This window comes from Microtus ochrogaster, chromosome 7 (genome assembly GCF_000317375.1).
Source record: "Microtus ochrogaster isolate Prairie Vole_2 chromosome 7, MicOch1.0, whole genome shotgun sequence".
Classification (NCBI taxonomy): Eukaryota; Metazoa; Chordata; class Mammalia; order Rodentia; family Cricetidae; genus Microtus; species Microtus ochrogaster.
The window spans coordinates 49249790-49256482 of record NC_022014.1 but is presented as its reverse complement, the minus strand read 5'-3'; positions in this window follow the sequence as shown (position 1 = coordinate 49256482).

The window sequence follows — 6693 nt, the reverse complement described above, 5'->3', positions numbered from 1 at the left end:
GACTGGAGTATGAAAATAACCTTCTTGGGACTCACTCACACTTGATGAACAACACAGCAGCTGAAGTTTGCAGATCTCTCTAGGCTTGTATCCATATCTGATACAGTGGCACACACCAGCATGTGGCTAGCCTGGCCTTAGCCTGCCATCTAGTGCTGAAAATGCAAAAGTAACTAGAGACTCAGAGAAAATGCAAAAAAAAAAAAAAAGCCTGCAAGGACAAGCATAAAGCCAGATTACCAAGGCGGGAATAAACACCTAGCATTTCTGTTCATAAATGGTGCTGCCCAGCAATGCACACAAAGAGCTGGCGTGAGAACGCGACTTCACCTGACAAAATGAGGGAAGGATCGAGCAAATGCTTGGATGGAGATGTGGAAACAGGTGTCTAAAGTAATGGGTCAACAAAACAGGCAATACAGAAATAATGCAGGACCCTAAAAACAGCAATGATAAAATAAAATAAAACACCAGCCATACAATAGGACCCAAAGGGAATAAAGAGGGAGAAAAGCTGGAAGCCAACAAGCATAGGTATTCCCTCTCTGTTTTCTGGCTGCCATGATTTTAGTGGCTCTGGTCTACTGTACTGTCTTTGTCACTGTTCTATTGCTATGGTGACAAGACCCCATGATCAAGGCAACTCTTATAAAAGAAACCATTTAACTGGGGGCTTGCTTACAGTTCAGAGGTTTAGTCTATTATCAGCACAGAAGGGAGCATGGTGGTACACAGGCAGACATGATGTGGAAAAGTAGCTGGGAGCTCTACATCTAGATCCACAGGCAACAGGAAGACAGAGACACTAGGCCTAATTTAGGCTTTTGAAACTTCAAAGTCCACCCCCAGTGACACACTTCCTCCAACAGGGCCACATCTCCTAGTCCTTCTCAAGTAGTGCCACTCCCTGGTGACTAAACATTCAAATATATGAGCCTATGGGAGACATTCTAATTCAAATAACCACATATACCCACCTTGATGGTCTGGAACAGTGAGCCAAGATAAATCTCTCCCCCCTTACCTCGTTCTGAAGGTGTTTCATCACCGTGATGAAAATGCTGACTAACACAGCTGTGTAACAACAAACGCATTCATATATTCCTACCATCACGTTCTTCCCTCCAGAACTACAGCAAAGTGTTCCTGGGAATAAAATTTGTTCATTCACACCCGGTATCTTAGTTAGGATTTCTAACACAGTGGTAAAAGACCATGACCAGAAGCAAGTTGGAGAGGAAAGGGGTTTTTGGCTTATATATCCTGAACCACAGTCCACTGAAGGAAGCAAAGACAGGAACTCAAATTAGGTTAGGACCAGGAGACAGGAGCTGATGCAGAAACTAGGGAGGATTGTTGCTTTTTTCGCTCATCATGGTTTGCTCAGCCTGCTTTCTTATAAAACCCAGAATCATCAGCCCAGGGAGGTCCCACCCACAGTGGGCTGGGGCCTCCCCCATCAGTTACTGATTAAGAAAATGCTCTACAGGCCTGCCTATAGCCCATTCATAAGAAGGCATTTTCTCAAATGAGGTTCCTCCTCTCAGATGACTCTGGCTTGTGTCAAGCTGACATAAATGTACCCAGCACACCAAGGTGCAGAGGGAAGGGTGACACTGGGTAGCTGTGTAACCGACACTAGGTAATCTGTGCCCCAGCTCTGACTTCTATGAAGTGGGCATGATAATAGGAACTAATAAGGTTATTAAGAATATTGCCTGGGGTAAAAAACAATGACATCTTGAATTTTGCATGAAAATGGATGGAAATATAAAACACAATCCTGACCCAAAAAGATAAACATGGGATGTACTCACTCATATTTGGTTTCTAGCCATTTAAATAAAGGACATTGAACCTATAATTCGTGATCCTAGAGAAGGTAAATAAGAAGGTGAACCCAAAGAAAAACATATAGTTATCCTTCTGGATATTGTAAGTAGACAAGATTGCAGGGCAAAAACTGGGAACTGGGGGTAGGGGGGATGGGGAAAGGGGAGATGGGGAGAGAAAAGTGAGAAGGGGAGGATGGGAAGAACTTGGAGGAATGGGATGGTTGGGATAAAGGAAGGGTGGATATGGGAGCAGGGAAGTATATATCTTAATTAAGGGAGCCAATTTTAGAGTTGGCAAGAGACTTGACCCTAGAGAGGTTCCCAGGTGTCCAGGGAGAAGTCCCCAGCTAGATCCTTGGGCAGTTGAGGAGAGGGAGCCTGAAATGGCCCTATCCTATAGTCATAATGATGAATATCTTGCATATCATTATAGAACCTTCATCTGGCAATGGAAGGAGATAGAGACAGAGACCCATTTTGGAGCACCAGACTGAGCTTCCAAGGTCCAAATGAGGAGCAGAAGGAGGGAGAACATGAGCAAGGAAGTCAGGACCGCAAGGGGTACACTCACACACTGAGACAATGGGGCTGATCTATTGGGAACCCACCAAGGCAAGCTGGACTGGGTCTAAAAAGCATGGGATAAAACCAGACTCTCTGAACATGGCTGACAATGTGGGCTGCTGAGAAGCCAAGAACAATGGCACTGGGTTTTGATCCTACTGCATGTACTGGCTTTGTGGGAGCCTAGCCTGTTTGGATGCTCACCTTCCTAGACCTGGATGGAGGGGGGAGGACCTTGGACTTCCCACAGGGCAGGGAACCCTGACTGCTCTTTGGACTGGAGAGGAGGGGGGAGGGGGAGGGAAATGGGAGGCGGAGGCGGGGAGGAGGCAGAAATTTTTAATAAAAAATAAAAAAAGAATATTGCCTGGGTTGACAGGTGCAGGATTCCTGGAAGAATAACTGGTACAGAAACATGCAGTTGTAGCTATTATTGCCCATTCATTGATCGGGTCCAAATCACATTCTTCCATTTGTCTATGATAATTTGTACCATTTGCATTAATTGCATATGAAGATGATAGTGTTTCAGTGTTAGTAATGTTTCTCTTGATGGTGTTATGCTTCTTGTGCAAAGGAAGAAACGCGATTCCCACACTGATTGGAATTATTTCAAGCAGAGTGTGTTTTGAAGACCTTATTAGTACAAGATAATGTCTCTGTACTGGATAAATTTTAGCATTATGAAGAGCCACTCAGTGAATATCTATCATACACCAGGCACCTTATACACTATGAGCCATTAAGCCACAAACAATGGTACTAGAGAGAGATCATGATAACCTCTTAATGATGGGGAAACTGGGGCTCAGTCATGTAAGGTCACAAAGCTATTAATGTATTAGCAAAGATTTTTCTTCCTTAACTCATATTACAAATTCCTCAAGTGCATACGGGGGTCTTGCACATTAACTTCCCCCATACTGTAAGAAGAAACTGGTCTTTGCCCATGCATTTTTAATGAATATGTGAATTTTTAAATACGTTGAAAATAAAAATGGAGCATAAAATAATAAGCACGGACCCATTACATATTATAACAGAAAAAAATGAAAGCATCAAACTCTACATAAGGGAATCAAGTTGCAGCTGGATCAACGCAGCAGCTGTGTGGAAACACCTAAGCATTGCATGATGGCTCCAGAGAAGGAAGGCAACTGTGGCATGGTGAACATGGCTGGCTTCAAGTGAGACGTGGAATTTAGTCTACTAGCAAGAGGTTGATAGGACTGGAGTCAAAGTGGAGAAGCAGAAGGAATCTAGGGATGCAGAATCACATGAGCAAGTAAGGAGTTGTCCTGAGAATACACAATAGGTCACTTAGGTTTGGCAGAACTAGGCAAACAGAGAGTAGTGAAAGCTGCTGCAAGGCGGGTCTTGGAGAGCCAGTTAAGTTCATTATAATTGCCACAGTGGGGCCTTCGGTCTCCAAGGCTGCCTGCCCTTTGTAAGCAACTCACTCTCCGCTGCTTTTAAATAATGCATTGGTGGGACTGGGGATACAACTCCGTGGTGGAGTACTCGCCTAGCCTTGACCAGACCCTGGGTTCAAGCCTACAGTGACAGGACATGAAAATGAGAATGCTTCTCGGGGTCCTCAGGGCATAACCGACGTGTGCAACCTCAGTTCAGATCAGCAGGAGACCTGATGGTGTGCCAGCTCTGCCCTGGCCTCAGCTGGTTGGAGTGAGCATGCAGGAGGTTCTCGAGGAGGAAGCTGCTACCTCCCAGGTTAGGCCCCTCAGCGTTCTCTGCTGTGTGTGCTACGTTGACTTCTCAAGGACTTGAGCTCTGACCTGAGCCTTTCCCACCACAGGTGAAATTAGGACCAAGGAACAAAGTACCCTTCAGACATCACACGTTTTCTCAAATCTCCAGTGGGTCTCACTTGGCCTTCAAACCCACTATATTTGAAGAAGGCAAAAGTGGGAGTTTTCTGACCCTGGATTCCAGGTAAGTGCTGAAAGCTTGAGATGGTTAGGTTCATGGTAAAAAAAAAAAAAAAAAAAAATAGAAGACAAATATTGTACTGAGAAATCAGCAGTGGGCCCCACTGTGTTGGGGCTCCAGTTTTAGGGCAAAGAAATGATAAATTCATGCAAAAATAATTTACTCAAATAAATTTTCTTTTTCTTCTATCACGTATATACCCTCTACCTACTCCCCATGTGACATGTCAAAAAAAAATCTCACTTGCTTCTTTTTGTCTTCAATTGCTAAAATAATGGAAATTTTTTTCAAGATAGACAGCAAAGGTGGGCTTGAAATCAAGGTTCTTCATTGTAGTAAATAGTTGAAATCAAGGTTGGTAGGAAAAGAACAGAGTGTAATCAGATCAGTCATAATAAACTAAGAATTTCTCAGGAGGGGGTATACTCAGAGGGAACGCATCACAGATGGAAACCATGTTGTTTGTGCAGAGTCACAGAGAAAACAAGACGTTATGAATTCACTCTGAATGTCAGCTACACAGACTCTGGTCCATCTCTGATTTGGGGGACGTGTATTGAAATTTTGGAATGTGCTCTTATAGGATAAGATAGATTTGATAGAAGGGTCTTTCAGAATGCCTTAAGCAGAAGGATTAGTATAATGTGATGTGGCATCCAGTATGAAAGACACTGGATCCAGATCAGAGTATATCTGAGTCTGTACAAGAACAAGTGGTCCAGAGAACAGATAGGAAGATGCTTCTGTTTTAGTGCCTAATTGGTCTTGATAGCATCATTAATACCCCAGCCCTCATACCGGAGCCATATGGAAGCAACTGAAACTAGGTTCAAATTTAACAATACCTGGCCAAACAAAGACCCTCCTCTTCTGTTGAGAAAATTAATTGTGTGACTTGAATATGAACCTGACATTAGATGATCCGACTAATGCCTTCAACGAAAGGATTTAGTTCTACACACTGGCAGAAATAAATCTAAGCATGCTTACTGATCAAAAGCTTATTATTTATAAGGGTCATTCATAGGCATAGAGGCACACATACACATAGATTAACAGGTAAAAGCTGATTTTTACAATTAAAACAAATATGGAAATCTCAAAATGCTGTGCACCAAGGAACTTAGGGGGAGGCATTCATTTTTAACATATTACTATTGGGAGAGTAAAGATGGGGCAGAGTGACAGCTAGGACAGCCTTCATCTAATACAGCTGTCCATTTACAGATGAAGGTCACCTCCCAATGAGTGTACAGATCTGAGTGTCAGGAGCGTGGCCCTCTCCGGGAAGTCTACTTCTAGAACCCTTCATTTCTTTTCCAGGTTTTCTTCTTGGCCAGTCACAAGCATCCTTCCTGTAAACCTGGCTGATGGCACTAAAGCAAGGTCCTTACCTTTAACCCAAAGCTTTAGGGGAGTAAACAGGGTCCTTATCTTTAACCTAAGGCAGGTCTCTGAACACAGATTCAAACCAGCATATTTCTGTGTAATCTGCTTCCAGTCTAAAGCCTCATTAGGATGTTTAAAGATGTCTGATCAATTCTATCGCCCTCTGAATCTGTGTGTTTAGCCAGTGAAGACTATGGAGTCCTATGCTTTTCTTAACTTTCTAAATTTGTGAATATCTGGTAACTGGAAAGAAAATGTGAGCCTCTGAGAATCTAGTATGCTAACCCAACTTAATTCCATGCCTTTATGAAAGATTTCATCATGAAGAAAGGAAATGGACTCTTCCAAGTAGCTACTGTCAGTAAAGAAGCATGGGACTCAGTGAAGTCCCATAGTGTACTTATCTTCCTCAGTATTGAGAGGGCAGCCAGTTGGAAGGAGGTCTGTATTTATCTGTATGTTTTCTGTATGGTCAAAACTCAACTGGAATACAAGATATATGTCTAGTATACCATATACTACATACCAGAGACCTAGTGTTCCTGTGAGAAAGGAACTGTAACTGCTCTTCCAGAGTGGAATTGTTGGGGTTGACGAGATGGCTCAGTGGGCACATGCTTTGTTTTTAAGAAGAACTGCATTCAGACCCTCTTATCCATGTAAAGGATAGACGTGAAACTGCACACATCCACACATCTGTAATCACAGTGCTGCCGCAGTGAGAAAGGAAGTGGATTGAGGAGAATCCTGGGAAACTCACAGGCCAGCAAGTCTGGCACATACAGCCATGAACAAGAGTCCCTGTCTCAAACAAGGTAGAACTGACACCCAAGGTACCCTCTAACCTCCACAAGGCTGCCATGATACTGTGTATGTGTGTTTCTGTCTGTCTGTCTGTCTGTCTGTCTGTCTGTCTCTCTCTCTCTCTCTCTCTCTCTCTCTCTCTCTCTCTCTC